The sequence below is a fragment of the Staurois parvus genome, unplaced genomic scaffold, assembly GCF_062004578.1.
Source record: "Staurois parvus isolate SC_StPar_1 unplaced genomic scaffold, SC_StPar_1.0 ptg000131l, whole genome shotgun sequence".
Taxonomy (NCBI): domain Eukaryota; kingdom Metazoa; phylum Chordata; class Amphibia; order Anura; family Ranidae; genus Staurois; species Staurois parvus.
In genome coordinates this window covers 4,760,529-4,778,431 of record NW_028317927.1, presented here as the reverse complement: position 1 = coordinate 4,778,431, position 17,903 = coordinate 4,760,529, and the positions used below count along the sequence as shown (strand labels likewise).

The 17,903-nt window shown below is 42.1% G+C and overlaps 1 protein-coding gene across 2 annotated transcripts in view; it reads right to left on the bottom strand.

Moving 5' to 3' along the window:
• Positions 1-17,903, bottom strand: part of LOC149466344 (putative guanylate cyclase soluble subunit beta-2) — an 82,761-nt gene that overhangs the window by 21,715 nt on the left and 43,143 nt on the right. The gene's annotated exons all lie outside the window — the stretch shown is intronic.

Genomic DNA, 17,903 nt, shown 5'->3' with positions numbered 1-17,903 from the left:
GTCCGTTTGTGAACCAGCGGTAATAGATCGCTGCTCAGTTCTCCGGCATTCTCGGAGAACACAGTTCTCCTGTGAATGCAGTTTATGAAGCAGTTCTCCGAACGAAGGGAGAACGATCTCCAAACGCTGGATAACGGTCTACAAACTCTGAAAAACGGCTCATTTTACTATAATCTCGCAAGATTATAGTAAAAGGTCAGTTTACTAAGCAGAGGTAAATTATCTCTGCTTAGTTTTCGGTCCCTCTGATTCTCCAGCTCTGGGCTGGAGAATCTGGAGGGAGAACACAGATCTCCAGAGAAGGGCTGACATGATCTCCTGAGTGTCATAAACTGTGAATGACCAGAGAATAGCTGAGATCTGTTGAATCGCAGCTATTCTCTGTGTCATAAAAGGACACCTTAGTATCATGGATAACCACCATTAGCCTTCTCCTTCTTGGACCAGCTGCACTCTTTCCTTTTAAATGTCTCACACAACATGTAGTAAGAGATGGAGGGAGACTACCATAATGTGAAATCTTTAAAACCTTTTATTTATAAAAACCATTTCCATAATGCCCACTCACATTGCTAGGTGCACCAGGATAAAATGCATGTTACATAATAAACATAGGGATAACACAGATCTGGCTCTAGGCTCTCTCACCGCCACCTTCTCCTGAAATAACTACTTCTGGTGTCACTGTGTGGGATGATGTCCCTTCCTGCCACGTAAAGGTGGGAAGAATGTCTGCACCTGCCTACAGAGGCTGTGTTAACAGGATTTCATGTAATGTTTACTTTTTTCTTCATGATTGCACTAATTTGAGAGGTATAACCAATAGCAGTGACTTTTCTGAAGGCTCACAGTAGTTGATTTACTAAAAGGCACAGACTGTGCACTTTGCAAGTGTAGTTGCACTCCACAATTGCAGCTGCTCCAGGCTTAGTAAATAAGGTAAGGCTTCACTTTACAAAGAATACCCAATCACATGCATGGAAAATAAAAATAAACTCCATTTTTTTTGCACATGATTGAATGATGGAAGTCAACAGAGCTCCCCCTCAATTACTAAGCTCTGAAGCAACTGCACTTGCAGAGTGCAACTGAAGTTGCAAAGTGGAGAGTCTATTTGTCTTTAATAAATCCACCCCATAATCTCTTTCCCTGGTGTGAATGTCCAAGTCTGTTACAATAATCAAATCATATTTGCAGATACATGGGTATTCTTCAATCAGTTTCATTCATAATTAAAGGATGACTCCACTTTCATAAAAATAAAATAATAATATAGCATATACAGATGCTACATAAGCCATATTGTAATTTATTGTTATTAAAAATGGCATTTCCTTTTTAATATGCAGCACTGTAATTTTCTGTAAATGTCAATGAAATATGGGAATGTGGAGGTGCTCTGTACCACACTGGTGTATAGACTGACCCCAGAAATGTCATTTTCTGCTTATGTGATTGGCTCACTGGATTTTCCCAGAAGTCTGAAATAAGTCAAATTTTAGGCACCCCCTGCAATAGAAATTTCAGTTTTGGTGCCATATAAAGCTATTTCCTGGTGCATCACAGCAGTATATACTGGGTTATGGCTTCACCCTTCAACCTGATAGGACTGGTAAACTATAAATTTGAGGAGGATCCATCAAGCAGCATTCTCTTTTTGTCCTCACCATTAGGACTGGACTGTTCCCTTACTGCTCAACTGTCCCAGCCAGGTTCAGCCTTTCCTGGGTGGTAGTCCCTTCTGTCCAGTCTCTAAATAATCTATATGTAGGGAACCACATTCTGGTAATCTGAAGGTCATGTTAATGATGTGACATGGTGGCGCAGGTTCCTAGAATTGTTTCCTCTTTCCAAGATGGTGCCGGCTGGCACATGTGCTGCAGTGGCTTCCAGCATTTCATATATGTTGCAAGGCCTCTGCCTTGCGCATATCCATGTGAATACCTTGATTCACAATGGTGCCCATAGTCACGGTGCATGCATGGTCATGTGGCTCCTGGAGGACCTTTGAGGATTCACTGCCAACTTTATTATCAAACCCACCGTTCCCACTGCTAAGGTTCTGATTTCCTTATTTACTTACAGGTTTGGAACAATGTCCTGCTCATGGAGACCCATTTGTCATTTCCCCATAAGGGGTCTACAACTGTTGTCCTATTTCAGCCTGCACAGTCTACTGTTCCTATCCTCCCTCATGGAAAACGCTGCCCAATCAGATCACCAGATTCCTGTAAGGTAAGGCATTAGGTAAGTAAAAAGCTTGTAGTTTAAATGCTGTCATAACATTGACAACCCTACAAGAACCTCAAGATCATCAGTGTCAATGTGCAAAGAGCCCCTTAGGAGTCAACACAGGTCGCCATCTCAGCGTAGGTTCAGGCAAGGTTGCTTTAGGTCATCATGACACTAGCGTTATACCCAACATTTAGGTTCTTCTGCCACGACACTCCTCATCTCCAATCCATCATGGGCATCCAGCTAGTAATAGATACTGGATCTGCAGAGATAAAGCACTTCCTGAAAAACTAGTGTGCCAGTCCTGCTTTGACAAAGCCACAAAATAAAAGGAGGTGGGTGCAAGAGAGGTGACAACTTTAATTTAGGATTCGGTTAAAGAATCAATTTTTAAAGCCTCTACTCTTTAGTTAGTAGCTCTTATACCCAGTATATCTCTTCAAAGTCAGCCAGCTGCAACGGAGTCAGAGAGTTCCTTAAAAGATGAAGAGGTTATGGGAGCTTCAGGCTTTGACTTTTCTCTAATAGCACCTTTTGCAAAGGCAGTGAAAGGAGTGATCGGTTGGAAGGAAGTGGAGGAGATTCCTCAAAAAGTCAGAAAATATATCCCTTATCTTAAAAAGTAACAGGTGTCATTTCCACTTAAAGAAAAAAATTGTAGCGTTAATTCAGGAGGCAGAAGCCTAAGAAAAATGTATATCAAGAATAGGTTAAGCAAATTGTAGCCCCTGAAGAAGCCAAAGGTTAATCCATTATGTTTTCCTCCTGTAGAAGAACCTTCATTAATGAGACTAGCAAGACATGTTACCTTGGCAATGGAAGATGTGCTCACATTTAAAGAAGCCCTGGACCAGAAAATTTGAAACACACTTATGCAGAATCTGTAGGTGCGTGTAGAACTACAATCACCTTTGAAGCTGTAGGAAGAGCAATATCCAGCTGGACAACTAATATTGAAAGAGCGATTTTTGCTGAGGTGGAGTGAGACAAGATAGTAACAACCCTTTAAGAAGGTGATTTCATAGCAGAGGCCTCAGTAGATGTTAATAGCTGCTCAGTAAGAGCAATATTGTCTACAGTCAAATCAAGGAGGGCGTTATCATTAAAACCTTGGCCAGCAGATCCTGTTTCAAAATCAAATTTGTATAAAATTCCTTATGATGGCTCAAATTTATACAGAAGTCAGCTGGATTCAGTAATTTTAAAGATGATGGGTGGTAGATCAGGCCTTATACCATCAGATAGGAAGTAAAAGAATCAAAAGGGCCCACTATACAGATGCCAGCTCCCAGACAGGTACAGAGAGGCTAAGTCCTATAAACTGAGTAGAGACTACATGAGGAGTTGGAGGGGCACTCTTCTCTATTTAAGCTTCAAAAGTCTATGACCCCTTCCTTTCTGTGAGACATTGATGGAAATTCAAAAGGGGGAAAGCCTCAAATCAGTTTCAACTAACCAAGCTTCCAGATTCTGCAGAAAAATGAATTCTGGTGCAATACATGATTGACTTATTACAGAAACAGCTAATAATGGAAATATCAAACTCCCAGAGGAAGAGGCTATTATTCAATATTATTCCTAGTAAGGAAGAGAACAGGAAATCTATGCTCAGTGCTGCACTTGAAGAAGCTCAACAAGTTCATAGATGTTGAGACTTGCAAAATGGAGTCCCTTCAGTCAATTTGGTTGTCAATAAGTCTGGGAGATTGTATGCTATTTACCTGACAACTACTGGATGTTCCAATTCATAGAGTTTCAAAAATACCTTCCGCTTTGTGATTCATCAGCATCATTACCAGTTCTGAAGTTTTCTGTTTGACCTCTCAACCTCTCCCAGAACATTCACAAAGGTTCTGTAGTCTGTCTGGGGGAAAAAGGTTTAAGGTCACTGACTATGGAAACGGAATCCCTGCCAGCCAGGCAGTGTCTAACTGTCCTGGGGACCTTACTGTCTAGCATTCCCATGATTCGTTTGGTGTAATGGCATACTTGATTATTCCAGTTGTCTTTCCTCCGGCAGTGGGAGGATGTATCACTGTAACAACCAATACATATTTTCAGGTTAATTAAAGCATCTCTTTGGTCGTGGACACACGCAGAGAATCTGAGGATACATTGCCCGATTGTGGTATCAGGATGGAACACAGTTACTTCAGATGCCAGCCTAAAGGGATTGGGTGCTCACTACAGGGATCAAGCCACACGGCCATATTCTGACACTCTGAGTGGCATTCAAAGCAATGGTAGTCTTCAATCTATGACTGGTAGGATTAAGAGTTCTGCTACGTTGAGACAACACGGTGGCGTATATAAAAACAAGGAAGAACAAGGAGTTGAACCTTTGTGATGGATGTTCCTCTATTAATCAACTGGGCTCAAATCAATATGAAAGATCTGAGAGCAGTATACTGTATATTCCAGTGACTCACAATCAGCTGGTTGACTCACTAAGTCGCTGTTTCTTGTTGAACAATGAGTAGTCCTTTAGTCCTTCAGTTTTCAATCAGTTACCCCTGAAGTGGGGACACCCCAAACAGATCTAGTTGTGACTCCCTGGAATTCAATATGTGTCCGATTCTAGCAAGAACTCCATACCTGTTGGTGGACGGAGTGGACTTCTTACACTGTCAATGGAGTTTCCAACTCGGTTACATCTATCTCCCAATGCCCCCGATTTCCAGATTCTTAGCCAAGCTCGGACATATCTCAGTGAAAGGGATTGTGATTATACCATTTTGGCCTCCAATTGAACATCGAGCTGCCAGTGGCACTACCATTGACATTGGACCTACTGTCTCACGGTCAGTTTTTCCATCCAGCTCCCGAGAAATTATATCTGATGGCTTGAAAGGTAAGAGGCTGAGGCTGTTGAACCACAGGTGCTCTTCTGAGGTAATTGCTTCCTTACCTCCTGCTAGAAAGGCCCCGGTAAACAAACCTACTGAAAGATATGGTCAATGTTGCTGGATTTTGTGGCACACAGGACCATGATCAGCTTGGCCTGGACAAAGGCCTGGGGTCAGATAAACTAAAATTACAAGTCTTAGCTTTATCAGCACTTACAGGTATCAAGTGGGCTATAAACCCCTTAGTAAGCCAGTTCCTTAGAGTGCGTATAAAACTAAGACCAAGAAAACCTTTGTTTCCCAAGTGTATGCTTCCATGAAGATGCCCAGTGAGAGGAAAATTACAGAAAGGTGAGTGTACAATTTTCTGTTTTCTCCAGAAGAGAAACAGGTAGGAATATGCAACAACTTTTTTTTAAAGCCATGCAATGTACATTGGTACCCTGGGGGTCAAATAAAGAACCAAGTCAATAGACAAATTGGAAAATGGTTGGTCGCTTCCAACCAAAATTAGAGTATTGCACAACTGAACAATATTTTTTATAACAATGCAGGAAAACAATAAATCAAATAAGGATGTTGGAATCATAATTTAAAACAGCACACGTGACAGTGAAAACACTCCTGGATGCAGATATAAAAAAATCTAATCTTTTTAAAATAACATTGAAAATTTGATGCTGGTGTGGCCAACCAGCATCTTTATAAGAGTGCTGCTGGAAAAGCTGACAAGAAACTAGTTCAGTGATTGACAGAAAAGGGGCACTATGTACCAATTTTAGTGACACCTCTGAAAAAAAACACAGGCTAAAGTGTAATCCAGCAGAATCTGACAATGTTACGCTTGCTCAATTCCTTAAAATTCTCAGCAGATCTTTCATCTCTAAAGTCTTCTGTTGTTAGCACTAACTACATTTTAAATAATTATTATCAATCCTAAACATTCATTTCCCCTGCAGCAGAATCAGTTGTCTGCAAACATTTTACATTTAACATTCTACTTATAAATTAAAATATTCATATATTTCCCTAAATTGCACATTTCCATATTAATGGGCTGTTCTGAAACAGTCTAATTAATATTTCATTAATTAATGACTTCTGGCAACAATGTGTCCATTTATGAGCAAATGTCTTTTAACTAAAGTTAAAGTATTGTAAAGTGATCAGTCAACCATGAAATATATTTTTGCAACAGTATAAATTGTATTGATCTAATTTATTTACCTAATTCACAATCACATCAGGTTTTCATTTCATGTAAATTAGAACTCATTAAAAGCTCTGTTGGTATCTGCAATAAACACATTCTGCCTCTATAAAAAAAAATGGCAGAAGTATACAATTTTTTATCTATAAATATAAACAGTTTCTGGTCACCCTGAATATAAACAGTGTTGGTCACTGTGGATATAAACCAAATACCCCAATGTTCAATATAATGTTGCTTTTTCAATATAAATCCATGTAAATAAACCAAAAAATAAAGTGCTCCAGGATTCTGCTGTCACTACAAGGTCAGCTATCCTTCCTATATTGTGAACCCGTGCCACGCCAAACTTGAATAAGTGGTCAACTTCCTCCATGGTCTGAATAATAAAGCACCTGTCAACCCATATACCTTACCAGATAGACAGGTAATCCAGGCTTGACTCAGACAAAATAAGAAGGCATTCTCATTGCGGATTCGGAGTACTGGTAGCAAGAGTCAAGCCTGGATTACCTATCTGGTAAGGCAGAGGTGTCAAACTGGTGACCCTCCAGCTGTTGCAAAACTACAAGTCCCATCATGCCTCTGCCTTTGGAAGTCATATTTGTAACTGTCAATCTTGCAATGTCTCATGGGACTTTTAGTTTGGCAACAGCTGGAGGGCCACCAGTTTGACACCTGTGTGGTAATGTATATGGGTTGACAGGTGCTTTAATATTAAGACCATGGAGGAAATTGACCACTTATTCAAATTTGGCATGGCACGGGTTAATAATATATGAAGGATAGCTGACCTTGTAGTGGCAACAGAATCCTGGAGCACTTTATTTTTTAGCATGCACCACCTGTTGATTTGGTACTGTGTATAGATTGACAGGTGGCACACTTGATTGATTGCACTGTATGACCACTTTTTGCAGTGTGGCGTGGCACATATTCACTGTGTTTAAAGGAGTGTGGAACATAATGCATTTGTTCATGATTTTGGGCAAGGGGAGGAATCTTATCACTGGATATATAGGTGATCACGGTGATCCTGATTGTGATATACACCAATATCATTTGCATCTAAGGATAATGCACTATGTTTAGTTTATTTGCTTTGAGGTATTATGAATAGAAGAGGACGTATTGGTTTGATGAACACGAAGAATTGATGGAGCACTAAGTACTGGTGGACTATATGAAGATTTATTAGTCTGCATGGCTTTATATTGAAAAAGTAACATTATATTGAACATTGGGGTATTTGGTTTATATCCACAGTGACCGACACTGTTTATATTCAGGGTGACTGGAAACTGTTTATTTATTTATTTCAGGTACTTATACAGCGCTGTCAATTTATGCAGTACTTTACATATATATTGTACATTCACATCAGTCCCTAACCCTCAAGGGGTGTACAATCTAAGGTCCCTAACTCACATTCATATACAAGGGCCAATTTAGACAGGATCCAATTAACCTACCAGCATGTCTTTGGAGTGTGGGAGGAAACCGGAGTACCTGGAGGAAACTCACGCAGGCACAGGGAGAACATGCAAACTCCAGGCAGGAGGTGCCATGGCTGGGATTTTAACCAACGGCCCTGGTACTCCCAGGCGGAAGTGCTAACCATTTAGCCACTGTGCTCTGCCCATGTTTATTGTCTACTTCCAGGGTGGAAGGATATACTGTACGGTCAAAGGGACTATATTTTTTGTAGGTTGGTGTGGTTTATTCTACATATTTTTTATCTATATCTGCAGTGGGACTTCTTTACTAAAAGAGCAGAGACTGTGCATATGTGAATGTTCCCTTTGCAAAATGTATGCTCACTTTACAAAGTAAATGTTAGAAAAGGGAGTGACCCTTTGAATAACCAATCATTTGCAGGGGGGATAAAATACACAAGATTTAGTATTAAAAGTGAACAAAAACTCACCTTATTTACTAATAGCCACTTTGTAAAATGAATATACTGTATACTTTGAGTGCTGGTTCACATATATGCGGATTGGATGTGATTTGAACCAATCCATCCAATTCGCACGACACGTGAAATAACATTGCTTCCTATGGAGTCTGTTCACATACTGTATATCTGGTGCACTGGTGGTGCGCATTCAGTGTGGTTTGAAAAAGAGTCATGTCCAATTTCTGAGCAGTACGGTCAGGTTCAGGTGCAGATTACAGGCTATTGACTTCTATGGCAACCGTTTATAAACCACATATGTGTGAACAGGATAATCCTGAGAGCTAATCCTGTCCTGAACCTGATGTAAACCTGACATGAACTGGTGAACAACTACTGTATCAATTAGTTGTGAAACCTAAGCTTCAGTCCGCACTGCACATGCAGAGAGGTATTTGCCATGAGGCAAATGAGGCATTTGCCTAGGACGGCTTTTTTCAGGGGGCGGCGCCACCCCTGAAAGAGTGAACACACATGGCAAGTGATTGAGTATGGGGACCGTCACCCGGAGAGGCACTGCATGAGCTCTACCAGTGTATTCCACTTGGAAGAAATGTCCGTCCGGGAGAAGACAGTGATAGTCCGATTGTAGCTCATTCTTTCAGTGGACTCATGAAACTGAAAGCTGCTACTGAATACAGCTCACACATCTTCCTCCTATCCACCAAGCCCACTTAAGCCTCCAGTGCAGCGTAGTGCCTTTCCTTGCTCTCTGATCTACGCTACACAAATGTTGTAACCAAACCCTGCTCATGGGAACCTGTGTTACCTGATGCTCACAGACAGGATACCCAGCTTGTGGAGCATACCAATACTATGCAGAGAGGACCAAAATCTTCACCACACCACACCACTGATTTTATAACTTTCTATCACGATCTTTTTATTTACAGTGAAGGAAATAAGTATTTGATTTCCTGCTGCTTTTGAATGTTTGCCCACTCACAAAGAAATGATCAGTCTAAAAATCGAATGGTAGGTGTATTATAAAACTGAGAGACAGAATAGCAACACAAAATTCAAAAGAAATGCATGTCTAACAAATTATGTACTGATTTGCATGTTCATGTGGGAAATAAGTATTTGATCCCTTATCATTCAGCAGGATTTCTGGCTACCAGGTGTCTTTCATACAGGTAACAAGCTGAGATTAGAAGCAGTCTTTTAAAGGGAGTGCTGCTAATCTCATTTTGTTACATGTATATAAGACACTTGTCCGCAGGACTCTCCACCATAGCAAAGACCAAAGAGCTGTCCAAGGATGTCAGGGATGAGATTGTAGACCTACACAAGGCTGGACTGGGCTACCAAACTATCGCCAAGCAGCTTGGTGAAAAGGTGACAACAGTTGGTGCAATCATTCTCAAATGGAAGAAACACAAAACAACTGTCAGTCTCCTTAGGTCTGGTGCACCATGCAAGATCTCACCTCGTGGAGTGCAATGATCATGAGAACAGTGAGGAATCATCCCAGAACTACACGTGAGGATCTTGTCAATGATCTCCAGGCAGCTGGGACCACAGTCATCAAGAAAACAATTGGTAACACACTACGCCGACAAGGATTGAAATCCTGCAGTGCCCGCAAGGTCCCTCTGCTCCAGAAAGCACATGTCCAGGCCCGTCTGAAGTTTGCCACTGAACGTCTGAATGATGCAGAGGAGGACTGGTTGAAAGTGTTGTGGTCAGATGAGACCAAAATCGAGCTCTTTGGCATCATCTCCACTCACCATGTTTGGAGGAGGAGGAGGAATGCTGCCTATGACCCCAAGAACCCAAACCCAACTGTCAAACATGGTGGTGGAAACATTCTGCTTTGTGGGTGTTTTTCTGCTAAGGGGACAGGACAACTGCACCGCATCAAAGGGACGATTGATGGGGCAATGTACCATCAAATCTTGGGTGAGAACCTTCTTCCCTCAGCCAGGGCATTGAAAATGGGTCATGGACGGGTGTTCCAGCATGACAATGACCCAAAACACACGGCCAAGGCAACAAAGGAATGGCTCAAGAAGAAGTACATTAAGGTCCTGGAGTGGCCTAGCCAGTCTCCAGACCTTAATTTGATTGAAAATCTGTGGAGGGAGCTGAAAGTTCGAGTTGCCAAACGTCAGCCACTAAACCTTAATGACTTGGAGAGGATCTGCCAAGAGGAGTGAGCCAAAATCCCTCCTGAGATGTGCGAAAACCTAGTGGCCAACTACAGGAAACGTCTGACCTCTGTGATTGCCAACAAGGGATTTGCCACCAAGTACTAAGTCATGTTTTGTGAAGGGGATCAATTACTTTTTTCCCTCATGAACATGCAAATCAGTGCATAATTTGTTAGACATGCATTTCTTTTGAATTTGTTGTTGCTATTTTGTCTCGGTGTCTCAGTGTTACAATACACCTACCATTCGATTTTTAGACTGATTCTTTCTCTGTGAGTGGGCAAACATTCAAAATCAGCAGGGGATCAAATATTTATTTCCCTCACTGTATTACTCAAAATAAGATTCTGTAGAAATGAACTGCAATCTGGCCAGCGCATTCCATCGGATGGGAAAAGGGTCATACCATTTGGCACTGTCTCCCCTTGCATAGACTAAGAATCCTCTGGCTAGAAAGGGTGCAGATATTAGGAATATCTGGGATAATTTATTCTGCTCAGACCAGAGGGAAAAGAGACATCACCCAGCAAACTATGCAGAAGGTACAGGGTCTGCTGATGGTGAAGAGGGTGATGGCACCAGCTTTATTCTAGGGGGAACAGGGGACAAGGGGACATGCAGCGCCAATGTACTATACATATTATACAGGAGACATAGCTATGTCATCTGTATGATTGATGGGTGACTGACAAACATTGATTGGCACTTTACAACTGAACAATTTCTATATCATGGATAATCTTTATACAATATATATATATATATACAGTATATATATATATGATCATTGAAATATATATAATCGTGAGAGAGTTCAATGATTTTATATATATATATATACATACACACACACACGATCATTGAACTCTGTGGCTCTCTCATGGGGAGGGGGGGGTCATACGATTTTTGTGTTGCCTAGGGCAGCACAAAACCTAAATACACCACTGCGCACATGTGTGAATCAGCTTTTAGTAAATCATCTCTAGAATGTTATGCCACTAACTGATATACACCTATAAAGATTTTACATCTATTGCTTTATTGTGTGGCCACTCCACATCCAGCGCTCCATACTTTGCTCCTGTGTGAGCACAAGCAGCAAAGTAGCTTAACCTTACTTCTGCTCCAGCATGGGGGCAAGGGGGTAACACAATTCTAGAAACCTCACTCGATTGGCACCTTTGAGCTTTAGGATGCTGAATAAGTAGTCATAGGCACAAAGGGGCAGATTTATCAAGTATCCTGTGCCAAACATTGAGGCCAATTAATGCAAATCTCATGCAGAACTGGCAGTGCCTGAATACCAATAGGCTGAGCCTTGACAACCATAATCTTATGCAGAGCCAGTCCTGGATCATTCACAGAGCTGGAAGAATACAGCATACATTTTCAGTAGTGTGACTGTGCTTCATGCCACTTTTTAAGTATAAAACTGGCACATGTTAATAAAATGGTTCATAATGAGATGCTTTATCTTGACATACAAAAATGCTAGTTACTGATTTTATAGGAAACTGTCATGTAAAATATAAACTATAAATTAAACATAAAAGTATTAATATATTAGGTATTTCAATATCGGGTAATTCAAGGTATGTTGTTACCATTTATGTTGTTTTGTTAGTGTACCCCCTCTTTTATTACTTGATTTGAGCAGCAGTTTCTGCAATCTTCTGATGCCTATTTCAAAGGGTTGTACTGAAAGTCATCTAATTTTGTTTCCATTTCACGCTCTTTTGCCTTAGTCTAAATGGGATCAGCATAACTGTGACTTGTTATTTTAGCAGTATTTATTCATTGTGCATTTTCAGGGAGTACTAAAATATGTTTAACTCAAATAAATCCTTCATGAGATACATCAAAATTTTTCATCCGAAATAATGTTCCAGTAAACTGAAGAAGCTGCTTGGATAAACTGAGAAATGTCTTCAATACAGCAAGTCCAGTTGAATGTGACTGCTACCAACTTTGTGAATAGGTACTGGAGCAATGCTAATCTTAACATTACAAGGAATGTGGCTTGAGTTGGTTACATTTATCTTAAGGCTACTTTCACATCTGGGAGTACCCAGGGGAGTAGATAAGGGAGGGTCAGGGGGGTTCAAATGCCCCCCTCCCCAGAGAATCCATTAATACAGCAGCACCTAGGCTAGAGTAGCTTCGGGACTAAGCACTGTGAGAGCCGAACAGCCTGTGTCCTGTCACAGATGCACCATGTCTCCTACCTGTCACTTAAAATACATGCCCCTGGGACTTGGGGGATCCTGGGTGATGTCAGCAGGGAGGGACCTATGAGGAAGCTTTAGGTACCCATTGGTTAAGGAGGTAGAATGGGGCAGTGCTGTCTGCAGTCTTCCGCTGTCATAAGCCAATGGGTATGCAAAGTACACTTTGCCTTAGGGCGCTTGGATGGCAGGGTTGGTAAAGTGCTTCCATTGGCCCTGGTAGTGATCAATTGATCAGTTATCAGCTTGGTGTTTCTTCACACTTTCAGAGCCAATAAGCAGTCCCAAGGTAGAGTCTCATCTAGAGGGATGTCAGGGCTGCTCTCCACTTCAATCAGAGCAGAAGATCACCAGAGGGGTATGATGGTGGGCGGAGCAAACTAGTTCCCCAGGAATCAGCCTCTCATCATCAGCCTGGTGCTGGCTGGAGCTCCATGAGGACCAGAGGAAAGCAGACCTTGTATGTATGAGCCTCTGAGTTAAAGGAGACTACACTCCCTCCCCCTGCTGGTTGTCACTTGCTGATGCCAATCCACCACCTTGCGGTAAGTGTGAGCTGGTGGTCCTCTCTGATCTGTGTACATGTCTGAGTCCTCCCAGTACAATCTGTAACTTTTGGAATTGGGGGTCACCACTGTGTAATGTGTACTAATGAGGGTCGCCCCTGTGTAAGCTCTGATTGTATGCACCCACCTATGTAGTCTGTACCACATGATCATACGTGGGGGTCCCCTCTGATCTCTGTGTAGATAGCATACAACTCATCGCTACAACTCATCCCTGATCAGGTTTGTATGCTTTGCTGTCCTTTGCTAAATTTGGGGTTCCTAATTTGTTATATGGGGCTCTGATACCCTATGAGAACATCTATATGTAGTGCTGCATTGCAGTTGCACTTTTTTTTCTGCACTTTGCCAGAAGGGCAACCTGTGCATTTCAATAAGAAGCCCTATGCATGGCAGAAGCTCATGTACCCTTTTGGCTTCACTGAGGGCTTGCTCACACTATGAAGTGTGTCAAAGAGCGTGTGCTTTTTTGGCCATTCCTACATGTTGCATTTTAGAGAAGCCCTTTACTATCAATGGACTGCCATGTGCATTTGATTCACACAATTGGAGACACGATTTTTAAAATCATAACACACCAAACTGCATGGTGTAGTGTTTCCATGCATTCTGGCAGGCACCAATACACGTGCATTTGTTACATATGTGGAAGTGTCAATTAATGGCACCCATACACATCTGCAAAAGGCAGTGTTTTTTTGTGCGGTGCAAGAAAATGTGCAATTTTACAAGCATTTTCCCACACTGCACCTGGTGTGAACAAGCCTCCACATGGGTGCTGAGCCCTGTACAGAATGAAGAGACGTTGATGTTTTTTGGTGCAGCGCTGAGCTGCATGCATGGAGACACAGCGGTTGTTTGGACGCGCCTGTACTGAGTTTGGAAGGGATGGGTACATGCAGCCTGCATTCAGAGGTACATATCTATCCGTGCAGCTGCTGCATTGCCATTTACTTACATGGACAGCCTGCACACAGCTCAGTGCTGGGAAAGAAATGTGACCCAACAGTTCTTCACGCTGTATGGGGCTCAGCTACCATGTGAATGAATACTTTCATCTTCACTCATTCCACATTTTGAGGGCTCGTGCACATGTGCTTTGGTCTTTGAAGAGCAATCTGTGTTCAGATCCAGAGCCGACGCCAGCAAAAGGTTTCTTCGGCAGCCACCTTAGGGTGCCAGCGGGGAGGGGGGGGTGGTAAGATGCACCTTCACCTGTGTAAGACAAAGATCCTTGTACCGGCCCTGAGTGCAAGTAAATCCCACGGGCTTCCTGAAGAGAATTCAGTGCATTAGCAGCCTAATTTGAGTAGCGGCTCTGATAAGGGAGAAGTCTGCTCTCATGAACCTGAACTCTGCAGTGAAGATCCTCAAGGTGAGGGAGAAGTGAGCACCAAAGTGTTTGTCCAAATAGAAATACAGGAAACACAGGGAGCTGTTAGAAATGCCTGTGCCCCCCTTTAAAAACAGCCATTGTAATGCCACTTATATTCCTGTCCTTTTTAACAGGGTGAATAAAGTAAATTGTGCAGCATAGGTGTTCGCTTACTGTCACCCTGTTGAAAGGACAGGAATATGGGTGGCATTACAATGACTGTTATTAAAGGAGGGAACAAGCACTTCTAGCTCCCACAGCGGATCGCTTTTCAGAGTGTGGTTAAGTGGCTGCTGGCTGGTGTTCAGGAGGTGATCCTGTCACCCCTTGAATGCCTGTTTTTTTTTTTAACAAATGGCAGTATACAGTATAATGGTGTATGGCTTGCAGTTGCAGTGCAGCCCCATTGACTTCGATGGTTTGATAGTCAACATGCCATGTTACACTTCTTGCAGCCATGGCATGTGAACAGCCTCCCTCAGCTGTAATTTAGACCTTAGCTCAGTGGCCAGGGGGCAGTAAAACTGGGGCTCAGCTCACTCTGTACATTACATACACCTCACATCTGTACTCTGTGCATACATACTTCTGATCCCTGTACATAGGCTTACGTTTTAAGCCCCTTCTACTGTTAACTCAGTTTTGCCACACCTGCATGATCCCTCATAATCCTCCTCTGCGTGCCCAAGAGGGGGTCCTGGCAGGTAGTCTGTACAAGGTCTCATGATTTCTAATGGCAGTCCTGCTGATAGGACACTGCAGAGGGAGAGGAGAACTCTGATTCACTGCATTGGCAGCCTGATTTGGCACTGTTCACTGGCAAGAAGAAAGCGCTGGGGGGGAAGTTTGAGAAAATAGAGGTTATTCATAGGACCCACAGGTGGGACAGAATGCTGGTGGGAGCCTACAGAGAGAGCCAGAAGAGACTGGCGAGCAATCGGCCTGCAGTACAGGAGACGTTGTGTTGGGAGAGAGAACTGCAGCAGAGAGTGCTGTGTACAAAACCAGGTGAGGCATGAAGAATGTGAGCCCCCATTCATAGCAATGCGATTTGACAGTTCAAAATCAAATAACAAGTCGCACCCTATTTGTGCCTATGGAAATGTTCAGATCGGTGCAACTCCGACTTTGCAGTGCGGCACTGATTTTGAAAAAGGTTCCTGTACTAATTTTGTCAACTTCATGTGCGACTTGCATAGACATCTGGGCATGAACTTGAACAGATGTCTGGAAATCCGCACATGAAATCGCACTGATCAGCGGCTTTGAAATCATGCCATGCCAGGTTTGAGAGAGAGACCCAGAGGATTGCTGACTATTTCTTGCTTGGTTAGGACAGAATAGGAGAGATTGATCACCCCTCTCACTGTTAGCGCAATTTTGCCAGGTGCACTAATTATTGTCCTCTGAGTGCCCAAGGCTGAACCCCCCCAGGAAAAAAAAAATTATCTACAGCCCTGGGAGTACTGTTGTGTTTTAATGCATTATTGGCGCAACAGCCCATTGACTTGAATGGGCTGCTTGTTGCATTAAAAACAGGCCAAAGAAGCTCAAAGACCAAATTTTGGCACTAAGCCAAGCATATCTGGTGATGCATGTTTTTGTGTGTGGAAAATATATCACAAAATGTGAGAATTCCACCTGCGGTCGGGGTGCCATTAGGAAATAATGGCACCGTAAGCGCATCATGCATTTTAGCATCATTTTTGAATGTTTGTGAAAACCCAGTCAGAAAAGTGCTTTTCTGCCCACATTGCTGCTACTATCAGATGCAAATGGGGCCTAAAAGGCCCTCATTTTTACATACAAAGGCCAAGCCTATCACTGGCTGGCCGAATATTCAACATAACTACTCCACACATTACTTCCTAGATTCATTTAAAGCCAAGTATTAGAAATTTCACACATAATTACTAGAACCAGCTTCCAGGCATAATAGAAACAGTAGCAATAACAGAAACATGTCCGTGGAAGAAATAAGGATGATACGTCTAACTGTGAATCTTTCAAGAACTCATTTATACCACTAACCAATAAATCAGATGCAACATCTTTAATAAAATATTATTTGTAAGGGTAGATAAACAATCCAAAATATATAAGCAAGCACACAGCAAGTATTGAACTCCATTAGCTTCTGAATAAATTATATTAGTGAAGCACCACATTAAATCCTATAGCTGGACAGACCCTTTGCAGACTGAGGCTCCATGTACACAGGACGTTTGGAAAACACTTCTGAATGATGGAAACTGACTGCTGGAAAACGTAGGTTAAAAAACGTCTGTTTAGCCACGTTTACATACCGCGTTTATGAGTGTTTGCGTTTAGAAGCATTTTTTAAGATAACCTCAGGAGACCTTCCAAAATGCTCAGACTGCACTGAAAAACAGTGAAAAATTATCTATTTCAGGCATTTTTAGAGAAATAGAGAGAGCAGAAGCAGAGAGAGCAGTATTTGTTGAGGTTAGCTTTTTTTTGCTTTTTGTTTTCTTTTGTGGTGTTTGGATGTGTTCCAGCTCATTTCTGTGCAGAAATTATTGCAGCAGTGTCTAACATATTTTCTTTCATGCAAAACTTTGCTTTCATGAGATACTTTAGTATGGTGTACCAGGTCCATTTGAGTACCGGGAAAACGCTTTGCATGCATTTTTCATGATGAAAAAAGGCTCTGAACAGCATCTGGAAATGGAAGAGTTTCAAATTTCCAAACGCAAATGCGGTTAGCCACGTTTACACACACTTGCAAGCATTTGGCGTTTGAAACACTGATAAAATCTACTCCTGAACGCAAGTTTGGTGTGTTCAAAAAAACGACTGTAAACGCAACTGCCTGTAAATGACTGTAAACAACATAGTGTACATGGACACATGGGAAAACATTAGGGTGAGTTCAAGGGCTGCTGAAAAAAACGCAGAAAAGCTCCTAAACGTGAGTTTATCAGCTGCAGTGTACATGGAGCCTAACTGTGGAAGTGCCCAAAGCTGCAAGCAGAGGATAACGGATTACTCCCATCACCAGTAGTGCTGCTAATCTTTTTGTCATAAGAAAAACAACAGAGGGCACACCTAAGTGCGGTACAATTTAAATTTTTTAGTAAAAAACACAATGAGTAAAGTGCCTGTCATATGAACTCAGATCACTAAGGCACATATCAGCAGAAGCCATCCAGTCCAGAGACTCTGTGCATTCATTGACTCTGAGATGCTCAGGGAGTCATGTATGCCAGTCAGACAGCTGGAGGAAAGTCCTGTGTGACGTCAGATACTGGAGAGCATGAATGGGGCATGGCTATGCATTTCAAGGCTGCTCTGCCTCTTTATCAAGCTGTGCAA